This window comes from Sorex fumeus, unplaced genomic scaffold (assembly GCF_029834395.1).
Source record: "Sorex fumeus unplaced genomic scaffold, SorFum_2.1 ptg000094l, whole genome shotgun sequence".
Classification (NCBI taxonomy): Eukaryota; Metazoa; Chordata; class Mammalia; order Eulipotyphla; family Soricidae; genus Sorex; species Sorex fumeus.
The window spans coordinates 8,025,142-8,051,931 of record NW_026606151.1 but is presented as its reverse complement, the minus strand read 5'-3'; the positions used below and the strand labels follow the sequence as shown (position 1 = coordinate 8,051,931).

Sequence of the window (26,790 nt, the reverse complement as noted above, 5' to 3'; positions counted from 1 at the left end):
GCATATTTAAGAGACTACGTAGATAGACTAAAATGAACTTCATAACCTTTGTGAAGAGTCAGGATAACTCCTAGAATTCCGGTTGGGACATTTGGGAAGATAGTTTTGTTTTTGTTTTTTTCATGAGCCAGGATATGTCATATAAGTAAAAGAGCAGATTTTGGAGAGACTGATCTTGAATTCGCTTGGGGTTATGTGTGTGTGCGTGTGTGTGTGTGTGTGTGTGTGTGTGTGTGTGTCTGTGTCCCCTTTTCCTTTTGGCAGGGAGGGAGAAGAAGATCAGACTGTTAGAGACTATAAACAGGTTCTCATAAACCCCACAAAACTACAAAGCATTTTTTGTTTTCTGTAGAATGAAAGATATTTTTTAAGAAGTTTTATTGAGGTTTAACTTACATACTGCATATTCATTCATTATTCACTCAGGGATTTTTCAGTAAGTGTATAAGGTTGTGCAACCATCCCCGCAATTCAGCTTTGTAACTTTTCCCTCCCTCCCAGAGGAGTCTACCTTTTTGCCTTCCCTATACCTCGACCCCAAACATTCATGAATCAGTTTGTCTCTACGGAACTGCCTTTCCTGGACACTTCATACAAGTGCAGTCATAGAACATAGAGTCTCTTGGGCCCCATTCCTTTCACTTCGTATTTAATGTTTTACATGTTGGGATGTGTATCAGCAGCATCCTTAGTATCACTGGACAGCGGTAGGGCATTTGCCTTGCACGCAGCCAACATGGCCGACCCGAGTTCGATTCCTCCGCCCCTCTCGGAGAGCCCGGCAAGCTACCGAGAGTATCGAGCCCGCATGGCAGAGCCTGGCAAGCTCCCCGTGACGTATTCGATATGCCAGACACAGTAACAACAAAGTCTCCAATGGAGACGTTACTGGGCCTGCTCGAGCAAATCGATGATCAACTGGGGGGGGCTTTAATATTCAGTCATATTGATCTCTGCATGAGTTATTATGAAGGATGCTGCTTTAAACTTTGATGGACAAGACTTTCTGGGTTTTGATTTCGTTCCTTATTGCCAATCTCATGGCACTCTGATCATTGTAGCTCTGTGAGAATATGGAAGCTGGAAAGAGTAAGTCTTTCAACTTAAGGACACTCAGATGGACTTTTTTTTTAGGTCCTTTGCATTTCCGTACAATTTTTTGTGATTCTGTTGTCAATTTCTACCCCCAAAATGCTTTCTGACATGTTTTTATGGTTTGGTTGAACCAATACTTCAAACTTGAGGGAATTGCTCTTAACAGTTCTTGCTCTTCCAATCCATGGACATGGCATATGGTGCCATTCATTTAAATGTTTTATTATTTTTTTCCAGCAGTGTTTTACCCCTCAATATGTAGGCCTTTTGTTTGTTTGTTTGGTTTTTGTTGTTGTTGTTGTTGTTGTTGTTGATTTTGCTTTTTGGGTCACACCCGGTGATGCATAGGGGTTACTCCTGGCTCATGCACTCAAGAATTACTCCTGGCGCTGTTCGGGGACCATATGGAATGCTGGGAATTGAACCTGGGTTGGCTGTGTGCAAGGCAAACGCCCTACCACTGTGCTATCACTCCATCCCCTCAATATGTGGGTCTTAAGATGCATTTGTTCAGTTTTTCTTGAAATGTTTCATTCTTGACGAGTGGATTCTATCTCGAGCATTTTAAATGTGAAGTGAGTGTGAGATATTCCAGGTAGGGGGTAGCCAAAGGACCTTTGGATGCCAGGAGAAAGATCTCAGCTAGATTTGGGAGGAGTCAGCTCACAGGGAGGAATGGAAGCCGGGAACTTGTGCAAGGAAAGCAGGCCAGATAGAGAATGGAGACACAGGTCATTCCCATTCGCCAGGAAGCCTTGAGAAGAGAACTCTGCCCCAGGTCAAGGGAAGAAATGCTCTATCATGAACAAAACATTTTCAGCAGAAATCAGGAAACAGTAGCGTGCTTGGGGGAGGGCAGCTTGTGAAACGGTGCCTAAGAAGGGGCTCCCGATTAGGCCACTCAATCCATTCAGCAATGCTACTGGGGCCCTTTTCAGTCACCGGGCCAGGGCAGGTGGGGTCAGGAGTGGGTGGGCCGTGGTGCCTTGTGTGCGGCTGTGATTGGGTCCTCGGTGTTCAGCAACTACGTGAACGAGACGGTGTTCAGAGCGCTAGGGCAGAGGAGAGAGGTTGGGGCAAAGGACTGGCGTTTGTTTTTGTTTTGGTTTTAGTCTGGGCCACCCTTGAGTACATGTGTGTGAAAGGAGGGAGAGGCTGACAGTGAGTGAGAGGGGCTGAGGGGCGAAGCTGTGATTCACAGGCAGCCCCAGGGAGGAGGGCTCCGAGCATATTATTCTGAAATTAGAAAAAAAGAGACTGTTGACAAGTGTTTGTAACTGTTAGAATCGTGATGATTGAGGATTCTTATTAAAAATATATAGCACATTCCAAGACATGGGTTTAGGGGGTGTTGAAATCCAAGGAACCTTGCGGGGAAAGCCATGTTCGAAAAGGAGGCAGGGAACACGGGCGAACACCCCACCTTGAGGCAGGGAGCTGGGTTCTTGCTTTCGAGTTTTCCCCGCAGAGAGCAAGGGTGGTTCTGTATCTGGGGATGTCCGCGATGCCTCCTGGTGCCCCGAAGACAGATGCAGGCGGATCTTGTGCATCTTGGGCCTCCCCCCCACCCCCCTCCTTGAGCAGCATTTGGTACAGCCCCAGAGCTGTGCATACATCTTTGCACTCCAGAGCCTCGGGAGCTGGCATTTGGCTTAGCACAGGCAGTAGGTGCCGATAGATGTCTGCTGAAGCCATCGGCAGAAAACCAACAGGCTTGAGACCGTTTCTTTGGGGGAAAAAAACCTGCGCTGGCTCCAGCCTCACGCCTTTTGTTCTCCAGCCCCGAAGATGCTCATCAGGGTTGCTGCCTGGTAACTGGAGGCTTCCCTTGACCAGCGCTGAGCTTGTTTACGTGCTCATTCCTCACGTCCATGTCTTCTCCGGGACTCAACGAAAATAGTCAGAGGAATCCCTGTAGGTGGAACTTGATTTTTCTGTGTGTGTGGTTTTTTGTTTTTTGTTTTTGTTTTTTTCCCCTTCGCTGCTTTTCTTTCAAGTTTTTGCCTCCATGCTTGGGTGCATTGCAGTGTTTGTTTGGTATGCAGGTGATATATTATTAAAAAGCAGAGATTCCATTTCCAATTGCATTCGGACCTCCAAGCAGTGCCTTTTCATAGCACAGTATTAGTTTGTTTGTGTTACCGGGAAGTCACAATGACTAAGTTGATACTTAAAGCGAATGAGTAAAAGATGTTGCATGGAAATGTAGGTCTTTTGCTTTTGATAGTATTGGGGGCGAGCCATCAGGTGAAAGTTAATAGTTGTGGGGGTTTTTTTTGATAAATCAGAATTTGTATTGAAAGAGAAACATAAAATACCAGGCAAGCTAAGTCGGCTCGAGGAGGGGGCTGGGCTGGGGGGGAGAGGGAAGGTAGCATGACAGCTTCTCTCTCTGCTGGAGCCTTCATTTTCCCAGAAGTAGTATAGCTGAGTATCTGTGAGCTAGATTCAATCATGGGGTAGTTAACATTCATTCTCTGCCACTCTGTGAACTCATCTAAAATGGCTGATTTTTTCCAAATGAATTTCGAAGGTGTCACAGTGGCCTCCTATGGCTCCCAACTACATATTCCTTTTCATCACCATCCAGAACCTCAGGGCCCCCTGTCACTTGTTGGCTAGAGGGCATGGCCCTAAGTGATGTCTCGTGGGATGCTTGTGTAAGTATACTGACAGCAATATTGAACTTGTGGGATTTCCTGCCAAAAATTGTGCCTTCGAAGTTCATGGGTCGCCTTTCTGTTGTTGAGTAATTTGTTATGTCATCCATGGAGATTAGCAAGGAATGATTTTGAATAGTTTCTGTATTTCCCCAAACATCTGCCTCTCAGGGGGCACATGTTACATACCAGGCCATCTCACACAGAACCCTTTTTTTTTCCCCAAAGAAAACAGCAATTGGGCCTGTGTGTTGTGTCTGGTCTTACTCTCTGAAGATCTGCTTTGATACTGCAAATTAAAGTCAGGTGCATATTCTGAATTACAGGCAGAGTTCCTTTCCTCTCTTTCATGCATGTTTGTGTGTGTGTGTGTGTGTGTGTGTGTGTGTGTGTGCGTGGAGTAGAGCAAAACTTCAGTCTTTGAGCTTGGACAGACATTAACTAAAGCAAAATAATAGCTCAGAAATCCGTTATAAAGTTGGAGCCTTACTGGGTTGAAATTCTAACTGGGGGTGTTAACTCCTTTCTCATTCAGTATTTGTGAAATTATGAAGAAATAAATGCTTGAGAATAAACTGGTCAAGGTGACAGCTTTATTTCAAAAAGCGTTTATTTGTATGGAATATATTCAGTCATACTTTCTCAATTTAGTCATTAAAGAGTGAAGATTTTAATATAATTTTTACCTGGTATTCAATTCAAAAAATTTAAATTATCCACAAGAAATTATTTGCAGAAATTTTTTATTTGTTGAAGAATATTAGTAGGTTTTTTTTAAATAAAAGAAGCTGCTCTTATTTTTCATAGTCTTCACATGTGACTATATTAGGTTTATATTTCTTTTTAAAAGTCTGGTTTATATAACAGTGTTTAAATAAAGCTACTGTCTATATCCTATAGTGCAGAAATATTTATATCCTTTGTAATGTTGGTTCTAAAGCAGTGTATTTTTAAGACCTAGTTGCTTTATTTTATTATAGTACCCTGCCATTATATGTCTTACTGTGGCGTGACCTAGAACTCCCTAAGATGTTGTTTTATATTGCAGGGAAATTGGAATTTTAACAGCTTATTAGGTATTAAACCTCCTCAAAGGAGAGCCTTGAGATTAGGGTTGTAATGCTTAGCTGTTAACTTCCTGTGCTTTCTTATAGTGATTATATATCACTATTGTATAATCAATCATTATAGCAGTAAGTATTTTAGCAACGTATCAAGTAACTTTTTGTTGTATATCAAATGTATTTGGTATTACGAATAAATACAGCTGTTCTGTCTCATTACCTTTCTGCTGGAGCATGGTATAAACTTGACAGCAGAAATTACACCTTTCAGAAAACTAAATTTCAATACCACAAAAAAAGAAGCGTTCCCGGGAAATTTTATCTGTCAGGCTCAAAATCAAATTTTGTTTATTGAATTTGTATGAAGCATTGAGACTTTTGTCTTTTTTTTTTTTTTGAGGGTAGTCCTGGGAAATCATTATCAGTGGGTCCCTCCAGTTCTGTTAGTTAGACTGTTGGGGGCAATGGACTTTGGATCTTAGGAGACTAGAGTGGTCGCTGCCTGGTGCTTATTGTGGATTTTCAAGCCAAGGAGACAACAGAGCAGAGTGCTCAACTGGCTCGACCAAAATACTCATCAGCATTCACTGTCCGGATAGGTCCGTAAATTCCTTGTACGAAATTTTGTTATTTTGATTATAGTAGAGGAGTAAGACAACGTTTACACTGAGGTGAGGGACATAACCAAGGAATCACTGGGGGAAGTGTTTTAAAGGTGAGGGAGGCAGGCATGGGAGCTCAGTGGTTGAGTTCATGCTTCACAGTGTTTTCCCTCACTGTGAGAGGCCCTGAGTTCAGTCCCTGGTAGCGAAAAGGAAAGGAGAGAGTGTGGCAGACGGCTGTGATGTGTACAGCCCTGTCTTTCAGAGGGATTATTTACAGTATTGATGTACGACAACGGGGCTGGAGGGATAGCACAGCGGGTAGGGCGTTTGCCTTGCATGAGGCCGACCCGGGTTTGATTCCTCTGTCTCTTGCGGAGAGCCCAGAAAGCTACTGAAAGTATCCCGCCCGCACGGCAGAGCCTGGCAAGCTCCCCATGACGTATTCCATATGCCAAACACAGTAACAACAAGTCTCACAATAGAGACGTTACTGGTGCCCACTCGAGCAAATCGATGAACAGTGGGAGGACAGCGCTACAGTGCTACAGATGTACAGAAACAAACATTAGTACTGCATTGTTTGGGTGATTCACTTTCAAGTGTCTCCAGTTTAAAGAAATCACTGAAGAAGTCCTATGGTCGTAAATAAACAGAAATTGGCCAGGAGCTCACAATGTGAGAGGTGAACTTCCTCGAGCTCTCTTGTATGTTTAATTTTATTTTATTAATTTTTATTAGTGAAACACCATGAGGTACAGCTGTAGACCTACAAATCTCTGCGCTTGGGTTTCAATTATACAATGATCAAATACCCATCCCTCCACCAGTGCCCATTTGTATGTTCATTTTAATTGAAAGTAAAAAATCTAGCAGGAGTTGCCACCGTAAGCTTAATGGGTACAGTGAATATTCAGTTAATACTTGCCATCAGGATCTTTCGTTTTCCCCCCTTGGTTCAGATTCACGTGGTACAGGATTCCAGTTGGACCGTGATAGGTGCAAGCATCCAACCCTGTTACCTTATTGCAGTGGTAATAAATGAGAAATAAGAAGGCAACCGCCACCCGCGCATCTCGAATGTGCTGGCAGTGCCTTATTTGGGGTGGCACCTTCCCCACATATGCCAGCAGCCTCGGTCGTGAGGGCGTGGGGACCCTGCCACGGGCCTCGGGGCAGGGCTGGGTTGTCTTGAAATCTCCTTCCTGCCCCTAGGGGTGGTTGTGTCAGTGCCACAGTCCCCACACCTTCGGCTACAGGTGGCTCCCAGGCTCACTGGGTCTCACACACGTTACACCAAGGTCTTGGAGCACCCTTGGCTGTGGTGTGTGGAGATGGCAGACTGGGCTGTGGTGCAGCTGTGGGCAGTGCCTCAGTCTCCCCTGCAGGCCCGGCTGAGCCTCTGAACTGGGACTATAACCCAGGAACGTCTTTCTCAAAACTCGCTTCACCGCTGGGAAACTGCTGTATAGTACACAGTGAGATATACCCAAGACCCAAGACTGTCCTCCTGTTGTTCATCGATTTGCTCGAGCGGGCCCAGCAACGTCTCCATTGAGAGACTTGTTGTTACTGTGTTTGGCATATTCAATATGTCACAGTGAGATACTCTCAGTAGCTTGCTGGGCTCTCTGAGAGGGGTGGAGGAATCGAACCCCGATCAGCCAGGTCAGCCGCGTGCAAGGCAAATGCCCTACCCACTGTGCTTTCACTACAAGTGAGATATAGAATATCTCGTGCACAGAAGGCCTCTGGTGTGCTGTTGAGCCCAGCCATGTTCCTGACCCTGTATCTGGCTATTTTAGAAGCAAACCCACTGCAAAAGATTGAAAAAAAAAAAAGTAAAAAGAATAAAGCTGATTGATGCTGCTGGGACTCAGTGCTTGAGAGAAAGACCGTTTCAGGTCTCCAGGCCTCTCCCCACAGCCGGCCCGAATCTGACATGAAATATTCCACTCGCCTGAAATAGAGTCCTTTCTCTTTCAGATACTGATTTCTGCATGTTTCAAAAGGATCTCAGCGTGTAAAAAAAAAGAAAGAAAATCTCAGCGTGTGATTCTAAAATCTTACCTGAGAGAGCGCCCTTTTAAGTCAGATAATCCAACATTTTGTCCCTTTTGGAGCCATTCTGAAAGATGTTTCTCTAGAGCGCATTGAAAAGTTCTCCCTCTGATCAATCAGAAGCCTGCGAGCCTGCAGGGTCTCGGCATCCGAGTCCTCTGTTGAGGTCCGAGCCTGCCGTGGAACCATTATTTCGTGTGGTTCTGTCATCGAGGTCTTTGGCTGACCACCTCGTCTGGACACTCACCCTTGTAAAGTGCTTCTTGCCTCTGAGTCCCACCTGCCCTCTGACTTCTCACCCAGTTAGCTCATATTTTGCCATCATACAGATATTTTTCAAAGCCTAAAACAGACTAAACAGGGGCTGGAGAGATAGCACAGCGGGTAGGGCGTTTGCCTTGCCCGCAGTCAACCCGGGTTCGATTCCCAGCATCCCATATGGTCCCCCAAGCAACGCCAGGAGTAACTCCTGAGTGCAGAGCCAGGAGTAACCCCTGTGCATCGCCGGGTATGACCCAAAAAGCAAAAAAAAAAAAAAAAAAAAAAAAAAAGACTAAACAGCGTTTCTTTTTAAAAATGACTTCAGGAGGCTGGAGAGAAAGTTTAGCAGGTGTGCATGTCTTGCATGCTGCCGACCCAGGTTCAATGCCCAGCACTGCGTGCGTTCCCCCCAAACCTTGCCAGGAGTCATTCCCTGAGCACAGAGTCAGGAGTAAGCCCTCAACACCCTGGGTGTGGCCCCCAAACCAAACCAAAACAAAGCAAAACAAAAAACTGGCTAGGTGAGCTGGAGAGACAGTACCGGGATTAAGGTGTTTGCTGGGCCTGCACCTGACCCAGTTTTGATCCCCTGCGCCAGAAAATGGTCCCCTAGTCACTGCCATGGGTGATCCCTGAGTACAGAGCCGGGAGTCAGCCAGGCGTGGTCCAAAAGCAAGAAGCAAACAAAAATGACTCTAGAGGTTAGAGAGAGAGTTCGGGGGGCCGTCCCCATCCCACAAAGTCCCCTAAGCGCCCCAGGCACTACGTCTAAAGTATTCCCCGAATGTGGCCTGAATGTGGCCCCAAACTGAGCCAAAAACAAACAAACAAAAATGACAATAAAGGGGGTTGGGAGGGGGGCGGCTCGGTAGTTGCCTTATATCGGGAGGTCCCAACTGTCCTCAGGCACCCCCCACCCCTCACATGTGAAGCCTTTGTTCAGCCCGTGAGCTGTCTCCGCAGCTCCAGCCATCTCTCACTTGAGCCCGTGAGTTCTCCGCTGACGGTCTCTGCCCGCATCTCCTCTCCCCATCTCCCTGTCTCCCTTCCCCCTCCGGGACCTGTCTCCCCGGGGTTCCTGCTTCTCCATTCCTCTCTGCTCTCCCGAGGGCAGCCCTGCGCACCCTGCACTTGCCCCGCTGTCCTCTGCCTGCAGACAGTGGTCTGGCCCACGCCTCCCTGCAGCTTTCTGAAAAGCATCCTCCCTTTAAGTTGGCAGCCAGGTTCGATTCCCAGCCCCTGTGCATCACCGGATGTGACCCAAAAAGCAAAAAAAAAGAAAAAAAAAAAAAGAAGATTGTTGGCAGGTCCCTTGCTCTCTCTTCTCCTCTGTCTCCCTCTGTATCTGGCTGTACCAGTCATTGTAGCCTGTGTCTTGGTCTGCCTGTAAGCCAGGCCCCGCTGGTCTGGCTCTCCTCTGCCATGAGCAGCCTGTCCAGAGCCGGGAGCAGGAAATGGAAGCTGGACGGACGGATGGAGAGCTCCCTTCCTCTTACTTCCTGCATGAACTCATCCTAATTCTGTTTGCCAAACATTGCTAGAGCCACCAGTCTAACTAGCCACATCTGATCATAATTCTTAGAGGAAAGAAATGTTTCGCATTTTGTTGGTTATTTTTGGCCCACACATGGCTGTGCTCAGGGGACCATATGGTTCTGGGAATCAAACCCAGGGCCTCACACATGCAAGACAAGTGCTCTGTCACCAAGTCATATCCTTGGCCCAGAGTCTGTCTGTCTCCCTCCCTCCCTCCCTCCCTCCCTCCCTCCCTCCCTCCCTTCCCTCTCTCCCTCCCTCTTTCCTTTCCTCCCTCCCCTCTCTCCCTGCCTTCCCTCCCTCCCTCCCTCCCTCCCTCCCTCCCTCCCTCTGTATATTACAGATTCTAAAATGCATATTAAAACAGCAATGACTTGATGAAATGTTGAGGAGCATGCTTCTTTGTTTTTGTTTTGCTTATTAGGCTAATCCTTGCAGTGCTCGGGAGCCAAGTGATTCTAGGCACAAAAACCATGTGTTTCCCCCCCCCCACCCCCCGCCCAACATTCATGTGTCTCTTAGAGGCTGGAGAGATGATACAGAGACAAGGCATTTGCCTTGCATGTGGCTGACCCCAGCTTGATCTTGGTTACCACAAATAGTCCCCTGAGCGCTGCCAGGCGTGATCCCTGAGGACTGTCGGGTTTGGCTCAACCTCCCTCCCCCGCCCCAAATGCAGAGTCTGTGTTGGTCTGGAATAAGGCTCAGGAGGTAAATAAACGTCGCTTTGGAAGCTGTTCTGCCAACTGGCAGGGCCGCCTGCCCTCTGCTTTGGTATCTGCTTCTCTTCTTTTTCTCCAGGGACTTTTCTCAGCAGTGCATTTTTGTCTTTATTTCGTTATTTGTGCTTTGTAAGATTACCGAAGGGAAATAGTACCAGGAAATTAAAGAGAAATTAATTCTGTTGTTTCTTGCCCAGATGATGGTTTTGAAGAGTAATGACAACATCAGGGGGTCCGAGTAAGTCTCCTCCCTTGTCTACTATTTTTTTTTTCTTTTTGGCACCATTCATCAGGGCTTGCTCCAGAGATCACTCCTGGCAGGGCCTTGGGGACCACGGGTATGGGACAAAGGATGGAAACGTTGCCGCTTGCTGGAATCAGACGGTTGTGTTCTCATATCACAGGAAAGTGCGAGAATAAGTCTGCTCAGAAGAAATTAGTATGGATAAACTGAAGAATGGAAAGCACCCGCTTCTCTTTTTCAGGGTTTTGTTGAATACTGGAAAATTTGGTGCTGCTCCTTTTTGATAATACCATTCCCGAGCGAGCCTGCTCTTGCTGTTCCCATCAGCAGTTCAGCACAGACTGGTTTGAACCAGCCTCCTCTGCAGTCATACATCCTCAGGCCTCGTGACTTTTTTTTTTTCCTGAGTCTATTTGCTCATCTCTAAAATGGGTGTGATAGTAGTTCCTACCTCGGAACTTCTGTGACGCTAACTGAAATGATGACAGCACCAGCCATATAGGACACCTGCCATGAACGTTGCGTTTCTCATACTAGGAATTCACGCTGATTGTAATTCTTAGTGCTGGAACTTCTGACTCTTCATTTCCTGATTATTCATGGGCTCTTTAAAAAAAAAAAAAACACAGTGGCGAAGCTCTGTAAACGATGGCAGTTGTTTGCATATAAATATTAATTCACTGTTTTTCATCATAGAAATATCTTTAGAACTCAGTCTTGTCTCAGGAGCAGTTGATTAACGAATGGGCAAAACAAAAGATTCAACTTGGGTATTAAAATAATATTTTCTTGGGCTGGAGTGATAGTATACCAGATAAGGCTCTTGCCTTGCACACAGTCAACCCAGGTTCAGTTCCCAGCACTCCTTATGGTACTCTGAGCCCTCCTAGGAGTGGTCTCTGAGCACTAAGCCAGGAGTGATTTCTGAGTACGACCAGGGGTGGTCCCCAAGCCAGAGGAAAGGGGGAAAAAAAAAAACCTTAACAATGAAAATAAAATAATTTGTTGCAGAATGTCTTGCAGTTACCTATGAGAACCTCAAAATATTTAGAAAGAGATGTACAGATTTCTTCTCCATTTGCTCAGACTTTGTTTTTGTGCCAGTCCCGTCTGTTCCGGGGACAGAGAAGTGAGTGGGACTGAGGATCTCAGAGGCAGAAGCTGAGGGCTTGGTTCCTTGTGGGACATTCCACAAGCCAGAGGGCCAGAGGACTATGGGGAGTGGGACATTCCACTGCCGGCCAGGCAGGAACCCTGGACAGGAACTCACAGCGTTTTTTGCAAGTCACCTGTCACTGTCTGGGGGGAACTTGGGGAAAGGTCCCTTTCAGAAACGGAGAGTTGGTGGGAGAAATAGGGCGGGGAGGAGAGTTCTTCACAGATCAGTGCCGTGCAGGCTTTGAAGCGGTTACAGCGCGGTTTAATGTGACAGCTTATATGGTTTTTTTTTTTCAGTCTTTAGACTGACAGTTCTCTGAATAAATTGCAACTGTGACTAGCTAGAATCTTTTTATTGGATCAAGAACACGGTCACAGGAATTATTCTGTGCTTCCCTTCCCCCCACCGCCCCTTTCTTGTTAGACATTTTCAGATAACGTGCACGATTGGAGCAATGCCAATGAGACCCCCAATCCCCGTCACCCGGGTTTGTCTCTCCCTGCACCCTTCCCTCCCTCACTCCGGTGTCTTTCATTCCACATGCTGGATGATTCCTTCTGTTAATAGCCCAGTGTTGGAAAGAGTTAACTGGAGCTCCCAAACCGATGAAATGATTTGATTCTAAATGCTTTGCTTCCCCCTTCCCTGGTTACTACCTTGACCTCACTTGCTGGCCCCTGGGGTTTGCACACCCTTGGCCGCTGTGTGTCAGAGGACAGACCCTTGTGGCACCAGGAACCTCAGTGGCAGCGGCTCCAATCCCTGTGGTGCTGAGGGCAGCGTCAGGGATTGAATTCATGCTGGGCCTCTTCTACTCTATCACTATGCCTGGGCCCTATAAGGATCATTTATTCCACTTCATAGGGCCACGGCTAGCAGAGCTAGACCTGGCTTAGGCCAGCCGTGCTCCACCCAGCGGTGCTTGGGGGCCCAGGTGTTGCCGGGGAATCAACTTGGGACCTTGCACATGGCAGACCTGGGCGCTACCACTCGAGCTCTCTCCCTGGCCCTGATAATTATTATTTTAATATAATTAGGCCAGATCGATAGTACAGCGGGGAGAGTGTTTGCCTTGCATGCGGCTGACCCAGGTTCGATCCCCAGCATCCCATATGACACCCCCCCGAACCCACAATGAGTAATTCCTGAGTGCAGAGCCAGGAGTAGCCCCTGAGGATCATTGGATGTGACCCCAAAAGCAAATTTTTATATACATACATATATATAATTAAGGTAGAAAAATGTTACATTAATTAAGTTTCTTAGATGAAGTTAAATTGGTGTCAAGGTATATACTTTCATAATAGTCTTACTAATTTCTTGCTGGTCTAGAATTATTATTCATATTGTATTCAATTAAATACAACCATAGTTCATATGAAATGTTACATCTGATTTTTTTTTCTTTTTAGATCACACCCGGCAATGCTCAGGGGTTTCTCCTGTCTCATGCACTCAGGAATTACCCCTGGTGGTGCTCAGGGGACCATATGGGTTGCTGGGAATCAAACCCGGGTCAGCCTCGTGCAAGGTGAACGCCCTACCCGCTGTGCTCTCGCTCCAGCCCTGAAATGTTACATCTGAACCTTTCACCCTCTTCAAGCAGAAGTTTGCAAGAAGCTCTGAGTCTCAGTGACTTACATAAAGCCCTTCTAGAGTAAAATGATGATGGCTTTGGAAAGCTAAGTGTTTCTTCCACCACAGAATCAGCAGGTCTTAGGGATCTGCGGGAAGAGGGAAGAATTTTTCAATGCTTGTGTCTGGGCAGCAGGAGACATAATACAGCTGGTCGGGTTCTTGCCTTATGCATAGCTGGCTTGGGTTCAGTCTCCAGCACCCCAAATGGTTCCCTAAGCCCACCAGGAGTGAACCCTGAGCACAGAGCCAGGGATCTTAGCACTGCTGGGTACGACCAAAAACAAAGTAAAATGATTTTATCTGCTACCAGTGCCTGTGTTTAAAAGGTTGATTTTGTGTTGTTTATGGAGGAAGAAACGGTAGACACAAATATAGGGCATTATTATGATTGTTAGTTGGCCTTAAGCCGTCAGTGCATTTCTAGTTCTCTTTTATCTTGGTCGGATTCTTGCCTTGCACATAGAGGAAGGCAAGAACTCGACTTTTTTAATTTGAAAAAAATTTCCAGTTCTATCCCATTTGCATTTTTCAAATTGCCCTAACATGTAAGATGTTACGCTGTGAAATGCAGCTAAACACAAGTTTGACTTTGTATGACAGGAAAGTAGTAACACTTCTTTTTATCTTAAAATAGTTTCTAACTTCTGTTACTATAGATACGTGAAATTAATTTTTAATATCACTTAGCTCCCGTTGTTTCTGCTCGGATATGATTTTTTTGTTCTGACTGCAGGGCTCTGTTCATCTTCCTATGGTTTGGTGCAGGGTGGAACAAACGGTTAAATAAGGCAAGGGAGGCTGGAGCGAAAGCACAGCGGGTAGGGCGTTTGCCTTGCACGCAGTCAACCCAGGTTCGATTCCCAGCATCCCATCTGGCCCCCTGAGCACTGCCAGGAGTAATTGCTGAGTGCAGAGCCAGGAGTAACCCCTGTGCATTGCCAGGTGTGACCCAAAAAGCAAGTAATAAATAAATAAATAAATAAGGCAAGAGTTGTCAGGCTGAGACACTCTTCTTGCAAGAGGGAGAAGAGTGAGCTTACCCTTAAACTGGAGGAAGAATTAGAACTCTGTGGTCATTCACTTGGAAAAGTTCATAGTTTTATACAAGCCACCTGCATTTCTGCAGTAAGGGAGGGAAAGATCATTTATGGTTTCTAGTAAGGGGAAGTGCTTGGAGGTCGGGGGACGTAGCTGCCTGAGTTTGATCCCCAGAACCACAAAAGAACAAAACAAAAATTGTCTGGGAACTCTCTTTCTCAGTATTAATTATGTGTGAGTTTACTTACGAGAAGGATACTTTCTCAGTAGTGTATTCAGTATAATAACAAAACCATGAAACAGCCCGAAGAAAGTATCACAAGATATTACTGAGTGGAATCAATTATTTAGAAATGTGATTTAAGTTCTAGATCTTTATTTGGAAATATGCCCATCTTACGAGATTGTCTTTTCCCTGTGTATGTGCTTTTTTAAATGTGCTTCCTCGGTATCAGCAATTCAATATTTATTTATGCCGAAAGATTATTTCTAAAAATTCAGGACATGATTTGAGTCCATCAATCTGTTGGTCAGACTAGGTCACAGTGCTAAGATATAGTTTGGTAAGAGCATGGAAAGAGAACAGTTGTGCATTTTATATTTAGTTTTTTAATTCAAAACTATTATAGCATATTAAAGTATATTACTGTAGTAATATTGTGACATTCTTATTAAATATAAACTGCGTATATGTTACAAGTGATGGCAAGTGGAAGCAGCTCTATAATGCAGTTTCATTAGACGCTCTTATATTTTGATAAACTCTTGATTTGAAACATCACAGTAAAACCGGATCGTATGTTTACTGGTGTCTTTAAAGGTTGCCCCAACAAAACTCGGGCTTTTAAGAGGAATTTCTGCTGCGTTTGCTGATTCAGTAAAGACTTGTGCCTGCATCTTTGTTCAGCGTTGGGAATTCAACGTTGAACGGGTTCTTACTTTTAAGGAGTCTAGTAGGAAGAGATAGAAAAACTTAAATAGGTTTGCTTTAGCAAACAGAAAGGTGTTTCTCACTCATCACAGCATCACAGTGCTACTGTGGATTAGGACTTTGGATTAATGGTCTGTAAAGTTCAATGAAAAGTCAGTAGTGTTCACCTGTTGCTTTGTTCACCAGGGGCCAGGTGCTCAGCCGGTTAGTAGGTTTACGTATATCAGAGTTTAGATCAGGGTGCACATAACCCGGCTGTGTGTGCGTACATATATCCAAATCCACGTGCGGACATAGACACAGAGAGATCAGGAGAGGCCCCGGCCTAGCGTCGTCTGGCAGGGAGAGCTCGGCGGTTTACCTCCAGAACTGTCATTCTTGCAGGGACACTGGCAGCAGGACTAGCATGTGTGAGGGTTCTCAGGCAATAACTGAGCGAAGTCACCGAGATGCGGCACCAAGCTTCCCAGCCTAGAGGTCGGAATGCATCTGAGACCGCGCCCCCTTCCCCAGCGGCTCGCAAGGCTGCATCTGGTTCTGCTTGTTGGTTTTCTTTGCCAGGAGGCGATAGTCCTGATACTGCACACCGCAGTTTAGTTTGAGCATCTTCAGTGCTTTTTTCTCCTTGGTTTGTGTTTGCTTGGGGCCACCCTGGCTGAGTGCTTGTGATTTTAGGCAGTGCCTGGGAGGCCGTGGATCCAGGGGATCGAAGACAGGCCTTGTAGAGGTAAAGCAAGTACTATGGTCTGCTGGACTGGGTCTTTGGCCCTAGTGCTTTCCCCTCTTTATTTAAAAAAACCTTTTTTGTTTTTGATTTTGTTTTGGGTCCACACCTGGCAGTGCGCAGGGAACTATGCTGTGCTGGAATTGAACCCAGGTCGTCTGCGTTTGAGGCAAGAGCCTTACCTACTGTCCTGTCATTCCAGCCTCATATTTTCCTTCTTCTTAATAAGATTTTGCCGGAGGGGGGGGGGGGGTGTGGGGGGCGGGGAGAATGAAAGTGAAGTGCTGATTCAAAACATCACGGTCATGGTCACGGTTCTCCCGTTGTTCATCGATTTGCTTGAGCGGGCCCAGTAACTTCTCCATCGTGAGACGTGTTGTTACTGTGTTTGGCATATCAAATATGTCACGGGTAGCTTGCCAGGCTTTGCCCTGCAGGTGAGATACTCTCGGTAGCTTGCCAGGCTCTCTGAGAGGGGCGGAGGAATCGAACCCGGCTCAGCCGGGCTGGCTGCACGCAAGGCAAACGCCCTACCGCTGTGCTCTCACTCCAGCCCGATTCAAAACATAATGCAAAAAAAAAGAAAACATAATGCAGTTTCATTAGAGAAAAAATGTACTGGGGCCAAGGAGAGGAGTCAAAGGGCTGGAGCATGTGCCTGATATATGTATGACCCACAGTTTGGTCACCAGTTCCTCATGGCCCCCTGAGCACCTCTGAGAGCAACCCCAAGCACTGACCTGAGCATTTCATTGGCGCACCCCCAAAAGGAGTACTCACACAGTGCCAGGTGTGAGTCCTCTGCTACACAGCTCAACGATCAAGGCCCTGTGTTGTGAGAAGGAAAATCCACAGGTCCAGGTGACCGCTAGGGGATGGTCATGTTGTCGCACTCTCCCACTTGCTCCAGTGATTCACAGAGTTCTCGGGGCGCTGGAACGGAGTTTGTTGGCCCAAGGGAGCAGTGCGGTGATGCACCCTGTGAATTTAACCCCCCTCGTGCACGAGGCATTTGCGGACCACCGTATCGACTCGCAACTCAGCTTTGATTGTAGTGCTGAAGTACAAAATACAGAGGAATCTTCTCGTGATTTTTCCCAGAGTATCCTTTAATTGACTCAGTGAATTAATAGAAGCAAATTACGATTTCTCAATGGGGTTACAACAAATTGAATTCATTTTATCTTTCAAAATATAACAGAAAGCGCTGGGATTTTTCTGCTGGCAGAAAGAAGAGTCTGCAGAAAATGGAAACACGCATTATTTTTACTAAGTGCTTTCCTCTCTGTCTTTGAAATTGATACCTGGGGACTTTTTTTTTTTCCTTCTTAGACTAGCTGAAGTATACAAAGAAAAATTCAAAATTTTCTCTTGAAGTTGTAGAGAAGAGGTAATGCTATAAAAGAAAGAAGGAAGGAAGGGAATGAAAGAAAAGAAAAGAAGGAAGGAAGGATGGAAGGAAGGAAGGAAGGAAGGAAGGAAGGAAGGAAGGAAGAAAACCAGAACTTGATGTTGCCATTTTATTGCTAAAGAGTTTTAATTTCTCAGGACCTGGCAATATTTCACATCTTGTGTGTACCTATTCAAGATCATAAACTCAAAGAATTAAGATTTAGGAAAGAAAGGAGAAATTGACTACTAGACTTCTGAGCCTTTTCCTATAGGACTCACATGAGCCTTTGTAAGTGATTTTTAAGAAATCCAGAGTCAGAGAGATAGTACAGCTCTAGGAAACTTGCCTTGCATAGTGTCAACCCAGAGTCAGTCCCTTACAGCATGTAGAGACTACATAGATTCCGTCCTGAGCACTGCCAGAGGTAAACTTTGAGCACTTCTCGTATGGGTGTCCCAGCCTATTTAAAGCTATCTAAAGGGAAAAAGTAGGGTTAACAATTATGCGAGCAATCATTTTGTTGTTGTTGGTTTGCTCTTTTGGGTCACACTCCTGGCTTTGCACTCAGGAATTACTCCTGGCAGTGCTTGGGGGACCATATGGGATGCTGGGAATCGAACTTGGTTTGGCCGTGTGCAAGGCAAACACACGCCCTACCCGCTGTACTATTGCTCCAGCCCCGCAGGCAATTATTTCCATAAGATGGCAAGAATTTGTTTTTCGTGATCTCCTGCTTATAACCATTAAGTACATATATGCAATTATTTCAAAATATAACTGTACAAGTATATATTATGTGTAACTGTATACAAATATATTGATCTGTATACATTATATATACCATATATAAAATGAGAAAATGGAGATAATTCTGTTTTGGCTTATATGAATCCTGATTTGGGGGCCTGCTGTACAGGCACACAGTGCTCAGGGGCTGCTGCTGGTTCTCAGTGCTCGAGGGAGCAGTCTGCATGGAAAGCACATGCTCCAGGCTTGGAGCTGCCTCCCTGGGGTGTCTTTCCTGCGTATTTCCTGTTGTACCTTCTATCATGCTTAGTCATAGATTTGTTCGTTTCGTAACCATTTTTTAAAGTCATTTATTTTTATTATTTTTTTTTATTAGTGAAACACCATGAGGTACAGTTATAGACTTACAAGTTTTTGTGCTTGGGTTTCAGTTATACAATGATCAAGTACCCATCCCTCCACCAGCGCCCACCACCACCATGGGTCCCAGCATCCCTCCCACCCCCCCCATCCCACCCATCCCACCCTACCTCTGTGGCAGGGCATTCCCCCTTGTTCTCTCTCTCTCTTCTTTTGGGTCCTGTGTTTTGCAAGAGAGGCATTGAGTGGCAGTCATGTTTGGTCTATAGTCTACTTTCAGCATGCTTCTCCCACCCTGGGAGGATCCTCACAACACCCTTTATTTGGTGCTCTCTTCTCTATCTGAGCTTCCTTTTCCCCTAGCACGTGTGGCTGGCCTCCAAGCCATGGAGCAAAATTCCTGGTACTAATCTCGGCCACTCCTGGGTGTTAGTCTCCCATTTTGTTACTTTATGTTCCCCAGATGAATACAATCTTTCTGTGTCTATCCCACTCTTTCTGACTCATTTCTCTTAACATGATACTTTCCATGTAGTACCACTTGTATGTCTCGTAACAATTTTTGAGTTCTTTGATGGTGCTTACAACTGTGGAGGGCCATAAAGTACCCCCTACATGTTGGAACACTAAATGCTTGAAACAACTGTATAATGAACAACTTTGTAAATCCGGATGTTTTACTTTTTTAATTACTATTATTGTTGTTGTTGTTATTACTTTTTGGTCACACCCAGTGATGCTCAGGGATTACTCCTGGCTCTGCACCCAGGAATCTCTCCTGGCGGTGCTGAGAGACCATATGGGATGCCGGGGATTGAACCTGGGTCTGCCACGTGCAAGGCAAATGCCCTACCTGCTGAACTATCACTCCAGCCCCCCAAGTCAGGATGTTTTAATAAAAATTCATCTAAAAAATAATAAAGTACCCCCTCCAAACAACGTAATGCTTTGGATTGGTCAACAAGCCTTCATTCTAAGAATAGTAAGATCATGGAGCAAATTTATGACTCAGATACTGTCACAGACTCGCTCAAAGTGCTTTACTTTATGTGTGTTAGCTTACAAGTTGTCCTTATACGGGAATAGGCTTCTTCCGGTGTGAATTGTTGTCGTTTTTATTGAGGGCAGACAAGGGGGTTCCCAGCATCTTTTGCGTGAGCGGGAGGCATCACTGAATGGACGCAGCTTGCGTGCTGTGTGAAGAAACCCAGTTCACTTTCAGTTTCCCCGCCTACTTGCAGTTGTCAACCGTAAGGGAAAGTTCCCCGAATGACTTTCTAGATCATCAGTATGGGGGGAGGGGGCCAATGCAGGAGCAGTTTTGTGAACCGTTGGGGGGCAATTTATTTGGAACGCTCTTTCTAATGATGGAGAGGTTTCTGAGTCAACTTCCTCACAGTTCCTGGGACATGGCGTCTCTGCACTCAAGTGACTGTGGTGGGACTCGCGTGTTCGGGACCAGGGCTGCTTCTGTGGGAAGTTGTTGTCCGTTGTCCGCCCTGAGAACCTGCCGTGACCACTTCCTGCTCCCACTCCAGCCTTGCTGATTGTGCGCTTTTGTTCTTGGTCCCTACAAAGGGGCGCTGGTGTTTGCCGTCTGCCCTTGGTCTTCTGCCATCTGGTCGGGTCACTGCCTTCTCTGCCTTTGCTGCCGGTCAGCTAGCTAATTGGAAGTCGAGCCCATGTGCCCACGGGCCATCACTGTCCCTTTGCTCCCAGATGTTTGGTGTGTACCATGCAGTGAGTGAGTCTAGGTCGTTTACTAAACTCTCAGGAGGACGTGGCAGGCATTAACGCTCCCACGTTTTAAATGTAGAGGAGGGAAGATTTTCCCTTGTCTTATACTTGGGCTCAATGCTGAGGACCCAGAAAATCAATTGATGAAGGAGAAAAAAAAAAGCAAGAACTTTTATTTGGGGGCTTTTCTTTAATGTCAGCCTTTTCAATTTTCTATCCACACGACGTCCAGGAAAGAATTGAAGACCCCAGTTCTTTTTTTTTCTTTTTGGGTCACACCCGGTGATGCACAGGGGTTATTCCTGGCTCTGCACTCAGGAATTACTCCTGGCGTTACTCAGGGAACCATATCGGATGCCAGGAATCAAACCCAGGTCGGCCGCATACAAGGCAAATGCCCTGCCTGCTGTGCTATCATTCCAGCCCCTGAAGACCCCAGTTCTTGAGCACAGCAGTCTGACCCTAGAGCTTATGTACTGTGAATTGTGGGGAAGTGAATCCTGGCCTCTAGACAAGGCAGGAGAAGTTGGGGGGTGGGATGGGGAGGCAGAGTGGGAGACGGTTCGGGAGGAGGGTAGTTGGAATGGTTGGTGAGTCAGCCGGTAATTAAGCCACCTTCCTCCTCCTCTTCCTGCCAGGGGTGAGGCCATACCTTTACAATGGGAATTTTTATTTCCTCTCCAAGGGAAGTTTGTTTCCTGCTTTTAGACAGAAAGGGGAAGGGCAGAGGGCTTTTGTCTGCATCTGCTTCAGCTCAAAATAAACCTCATGTCAAGGTGGCATATTGGGGGAGGCTGTCCTGACCCCGTTGCCCTCCGAGGCAGTGACTAAGCTAAGGAAGTCCAGCATCTGGGGGCCGGCTGAAGGGCAGATGTGGTGGCAGTGATGGCTCTTAGCAGCGCAGTGACCGGGAGGGACAGAGCTGCTTCTCTGTGGCCGGGCCCACGCTGGGCACGTGTGTCTGTATGCCTGGGTGCTCTGTTAGGGGGGCTTCCTGAAGGGGGGGTTGTAAGCTATTCCTCCTCCTCCTCCTCCTCTTCCTTCTTTCCTCCTCCTCCTCTCCTCTTCCTCCTCTCCTCCTCCTCCTCCTCTTACTCTTCTTCTTCTCCTCCTCCTCCTCCTCTTACTCCTCCTCCTCTCCTCCTTTCCCTCCTTCCCACTCCCATCCCTCCCTTCCCCTGCTTTTCCCTTCTCCCCTCCCCCTCCGCCTCCTATTCTCCTCCCCTCCCCCTCCTCCTCCTTCTTCCCCCTCCTCCTCCTCCTCCTCCTTCCTTTCCTCCTTCTTTCTTCTTCATTTCTTCCACACTCAGCGATGCTCCGGTGTGATTCCTGACTTTGCCCTCAAGAATTTCTCCTGGTACTCCGAGGACCATATAAGATGCCGGGGATTGAGCCTGGGTGAGGCGTGTGCAAGACAAATGCGCCGCCCTCCACACCCACAGCCACTGCACTACTGCTCCTCTGGCCCCCGGGAGCTCTTCTTGGCCCACCTGTAATGCAGTTGAAGAACCAGAAGAAGACAGAGAGCTCAGAGGGTCAGGGCTGCCTGGTGCACAATTCTAACCAGGAAGTGTCTGTCGGAGACATTCAGATTATTCACATTATATTTGACTGTGAATTTTTTTTTTAATTTTAATTTTATTGAATCACGGTGGGATAGTTGCAAGCTTTCATGTTTGGGTTACAGTCACACAATGATCAAACACCCATCCCTCCACCAGTGCACATTCCCCACCATAAATATCCTCGGTATAACCCGCCTTACCCACCCTCCCCCTGCCTCCATGGCAAACAATATTTCCCATAATCTCTCCCTACTTGTGGGCATTATTAAAGGTTCTAAGTTATGCTCGCTGCTGAGGGGTGTGTCTGCGCCCCGACTCTAACTTCTGAAACTAAAGGAATTCTTGCGGGACCAGGAGGTGCTCAGGGTCAAGCACTTGGCCTGGCATGCGTGAGGCCTTGGGGTTTGATTCCTGGAAATGCAAAAAAAAAAAAAAAAAAAAAAACAATAACTACAACAATGCTTAATGCATCGCCTGCCTGAGCCCCTGCCTGGGGGTCTGCTTACACAGGGACCACCTCCTGCACGCCCTCCTGTCTGAAGTCAGCCGCATGTGGGGGACCCAGTATTGGGGGGGAGCCACACCCATCCCCTCAGCTGGCCCCAGGGAGGGAAAGACAATGCATCCCTTCTCAGTGCTAATTTATTTTGTCACTCACTCATAAGCCTTTGGCAGCTTCTCGTTCCAAGTAATAAATCCCCACTTATGAAATATTTTTCTGAAATAATGAGGTTTCCAACAGATAGGATCTGCTTTGAGGCATGCTGAGATTTGATGGTAATGGACTTTGTGGGGATGGAATGTTTCCAGCCTGTGGCATGAGAACGCTCTTCTCGACAGTCCCTTGCGTCCTTGTTGAATTTTTCTGTCCCCTGTGGTAAATACTGCATTGCGAACCTGTGCTTTATTTTGTTTTAAATATGTGTGTGCGCAAGTGTGTGTGTGTGTGTGTGTGTGTGGTGTGTGTATGTGTTTGTTGTGAGAAATAAAATTCAGAGTTGTTTAAAAAGTGCTAGAGAGTTCGTAATAGAATTTTGTTGTCATGTATTTTCTCAACAAATTGTCAGTGAAAGTACAGTCATGCTCAGACTTGGAAGTTTGAAGCCATTGTTCAAGGTTGCAGTTTCTTTGACGACTTAATTGGAAATCAAGACAGTAGAATAATAAAAATGTCTCTAAGGCTGATTGTTTTGGTTATTATTTTTCTTCTGGGATAGTTCAGAAATCTAATACCTGAATTATTCTACCAACATTGAGAATCACAATATATAATCATAAGAAAGACAGGAGTTTGGTTTCCCAGTGTTGCCCAAGGAATTGTGTGGAACTGCTTCAGTAGTTGGGATAGTTTGTTTGGGGGCCATCCTCGACATCCCTTGGGAGTCACGCTGGCTCTGCACTTGGGAACTGCTCCTGGCGGTGGTCAGGGGATCATTTGGGATGCCGAGGATCGAACCAGCACCTTCACCACTGGGCTGTCTCTAGTTCCTGCCCAGTCAGAAGCTCCCACAGGCACATGGCTTGGGTTGTGGTGGGGTAGGAGCTCTTGCCCAGAAAGACTCAGAAGTGTCCTCTTGCGCATTTGTCGGGCTGTGAATTCTGCAGTGCTCCCCAGTGCTCCCGTTTGAATGGCCCTTCGAGATTGCTAACACTCAGAACTCCAGCTCTTTTCTTCCAAGTGCTAAAATAACTCTGTCCTGTGAAAGCTCTCCACAGAGCTCACTGTCTGAGGATGCAGGAAAAGTTCGTGCAGCCCAGTGAGGATGAACCACTCAGCTCCAGGCTAGGAGGCCAGTGTTGCCTCAGTGCCAAAGGCAGGACAGTGAAAGGACAGGAAGCTACACCCTTGTCCCAAGGAGCAGCCATCCTCACTGCCACCCCAGCTCATGTGATATGGGAGTAAGTGGCAGACCCCTTTCCCAAAGAAGAGCACCTCTAATCCCATCCATGGAACTACAAATTGCACGATTTCATTCTTTCATCAAGCTGCATAATATTCCATTGTGTTCTTTGTTAGAGCTGCATAGTATTCCATTGATTATAGAGATCACAGCTTCTCAGTCTATTCATCTGCACTTGAGCATTTGGGTTGTTTTCATATCATGCTGGGTGAAACCACTTAGGAGGACAGGGACAGATATACAATGATCTCTCACAGGTGGGACTTCAAGATGCAAAATGAGGTAGCAATAAAGATCCAGAGGCAATGTAATGGGGGTACTAACCCATACAATTAAGTTAGGGGGATCAAAGGGAGGAGGCTAGATTCTTGGGGGAGGGAGATGGGTACTCTGGTGATGGGTGTGGGGTTGAAATTATGTTCATGAGAAACTATTATTAATAGTATTGTAAACCAAAGGAGCAATAGCACAGCGGTAGGGCATTTGCCTTGCACACAGCCAGCCCGGCCGAGCCGGGTTCGATTCCTCCGCCCCTCTCAGAGAGCCCAGCAAGCTACCGAGAGTATCTCACCCGCATGGCAAAGCCTGGCTTCCCATGTGACGTATTTGATATGCCAAACACAGTAACAACAAGTCTCAAAATGGAGATGTTACTGGGCCCGCTTGAGAAAATCGATAAATTTTTGTTTTGTTTTGTTTTGTTTTTGAACAAAAAAAACAAAAACAAAACAAAAGCTGGAGCGATAGCACAGCGGGTAGGGCGTTCGCCTTACAAGCAGCCAACATGGCCGACCCGAGTTCGATTCCTCTGCCCCTCTCGGAGAGCCCGGCAAGCTACCGAGAGTATTCGGTATGCCAGACACAGTAACAACAAAGTCTCCAATGGAGACGTTACTGGGCCCGCTCGAGCAAATCGACGATCAACGGGAGGGCCTTTACCTTTACCTTTGTTTTGTTTGTTGTAAACAAATCGATGTTTGTTTTGTTTGTTGTAAACCAAAAAATAAAAAATAATTAAAAACTTGCAAATGACAGGAGAAGAGCAGCATTTTGTCCAGATAGAGACGCTTCAGGGGACTCCCCTCATTGTTGGTGGGAATGTTGATTATTCCAGCCCTTTTAGAAAACAATATAGACATTCCGTAAAAAACTAGAAATTGAGCTCCCACTTGACCCAGCAATATCACTCCTGGGAATGTATGCTAGGGGTCCAAAAACAGAACACAAAAACACAGCAGAAACACCATCTGCATTCTCATGTTCATTGCCGCACTGTTCACCAGAGCCAGAATCTGGGAACAACCCAAGTGCTGGAGAACAGATGAATGGATAAAGAAACTATGGCACAGTGACACAAAGGAATACTACGCAGCTCTCAGGAAAAATGAAGTCATGAAATTTGCTTAAAATGGATGGACATGGAGAGTTTCATGCAGAGTGAAATGAATCAGAAGGAGAGGGACAGATGTAGAATGACTGTTTTCATTTACAGTATATAAAAACATATAGTAGAAGACTGTTTTCACTTGGCATTTGCGGGCATGCGACATCTTATTATCTCATTTTTACTTTGGAGAACCCGGCAGGCTACCGAAAGTATCCTGCCCGCACGGCAGAGTCTGGCAAACTCCCCGTGTCGTACTCAATATGCCAAATACCAGTAACAATGATGGGTCTCATTCCCCTAACCCTGAAAAGAGCATTGAATATGGCTCTTTTAAAATCTCAGGGCTAGGAAGAAGGAGACGTTACTGGTGCCTGCTCGAGGCAATCTGCGAACAACAGGATGATCATGATCGTGATCATGATAGTAGAAGACTAATATCCCAGCCCAGGGAAAACAGTGACTGGGAAGACTGTCAGTGGTTGGAATCTGCCACAAGTGTGTGTGGGGTGGAGGGTTGGTAAGATACAGAAGGGACCAGGATGACAATAATTGTTAGAAATGATCACGCTGGGCAAGAACTGAGTGTTAAAAGTAGGTAAAAAAGATATAGTTGATGTCACTGTCCCTGCCCTCCCGTTGTTCATTGATTTGCTCCAGCGGGCCAGGTAACATCTCCATTGTGACAGTTGTTACTGTGTTTGGCATATTGAATACATCACAGGTAGCTTGCCAGGCTTTGCCATGCGGGTGAGATACTCCTGGTAGCTTGCCGGGCTGTCCGAGAGGGGCGGAGGAATCGAACTCGGGTCGGCCATTTTGGCCGCTTGCAAGGCAAACGCCCTACCCGCTGTGCTATCACTTCAGCCCATAGCTTTCAGTATACCTTTCAATATTTCAGATACCTTTCAGTATCTGTATGTGAACCACAATGTACCCAAGAAAGGAGGGAGGGAGGAAGAGAGAGAGAGAGAGAGAGAGAGAGAGAGAGAGAGAGAGAGAAACCGCCTGCTATAGAGGCAGGTTGGGGGTTGGGGGTTGATGGGAGGGAACCTGGGAACACCGTGCTGGGAAATGTACCCTGGTGGAGGCACGGGTGTTGGAACGCTGTATGACTGAAACCAAAACGCAAACAGCTCTGTAAGAATCTATCTCACAGTGATTCAATAAAATAAAAATTAAAAATTAAAAAAAAATTTAAAAGATTTTTTGAAGAAAAGGCAAAATCGAAATGCTTTATTTATGGGCCCTTAGGCGTCTCTCCTTTAATACCTTCCTGGGGTCAAACCCAAAATATCGTTGTGGGTGGACGGGGGACGGCCAGGACTCGAGTCCTGCAGCCCTCAGCGGTCACTCTGTCCGGAGGCCCTGGGTGGGGGTGTGTGTCGGTGCCCCCCATCAGCCAGCACGGTTTACATCCCCCTGCCTTTTTTTTTTCTGCGTTTGCTTTTTGGGTCACACCCAGCGATGCACAGGGTTACTCCTGGCTCTTGCACTCAGGAATTACTCCTGGAGGTGCTGGGCGGGGGGGGCATATGGGATGCTGGGAATCGAACCCAGGTCGACCGTGTGCAAGGCAAACGCCCTACCCACTGTACTATCGCTCCAGCCCCTGGCCTGCCTTCTTGCTCATGCCTTGCTTTGGATATAAACCTCCCTGAGGGTCTCTGGCGTTGCGTAGATGAGACTCCCCCAACCCACATTAGATCTTGGCTTCAGGACCCATCCCAAGAGATTTGGCCTCCTGTGAAAAACCGCCTGGACATGGGGCGGGGCGCCTGCAACTCTTGGGGGTGGGGGCGTGCAACTCATTCTAATCCTGGGTGGGGGGGGGGGTGTCACTGCTGCTGCCGCCTCTTCTCCCCAGTTGATTTCTGAGCTGCCGTGATGAGAATTCAGGAGAGGACATCTCTGTTATTTCCTTGAATTGTGCCGGCTTCCTCATCTTGGGTGTATTTTTCCCGTTGT

The 26,790-nt window shown here is 46.6% G+C and overlaps 1 protein-coding gene across 1 annotated transcript in view; it reads left to right on the top strand.

Annotated features, from left to right (window-relative positions):
- DTNBP1 (dystrobrevin binding protein 1) overlaps positions 1 to 26,790 on the top strand; it is a 105,067-nt gene that overhangs the window by 65,884 nt on the left and 12,393 nt on the right. The gene's annotated exons all lie outside the window — the stretch shown is intronic.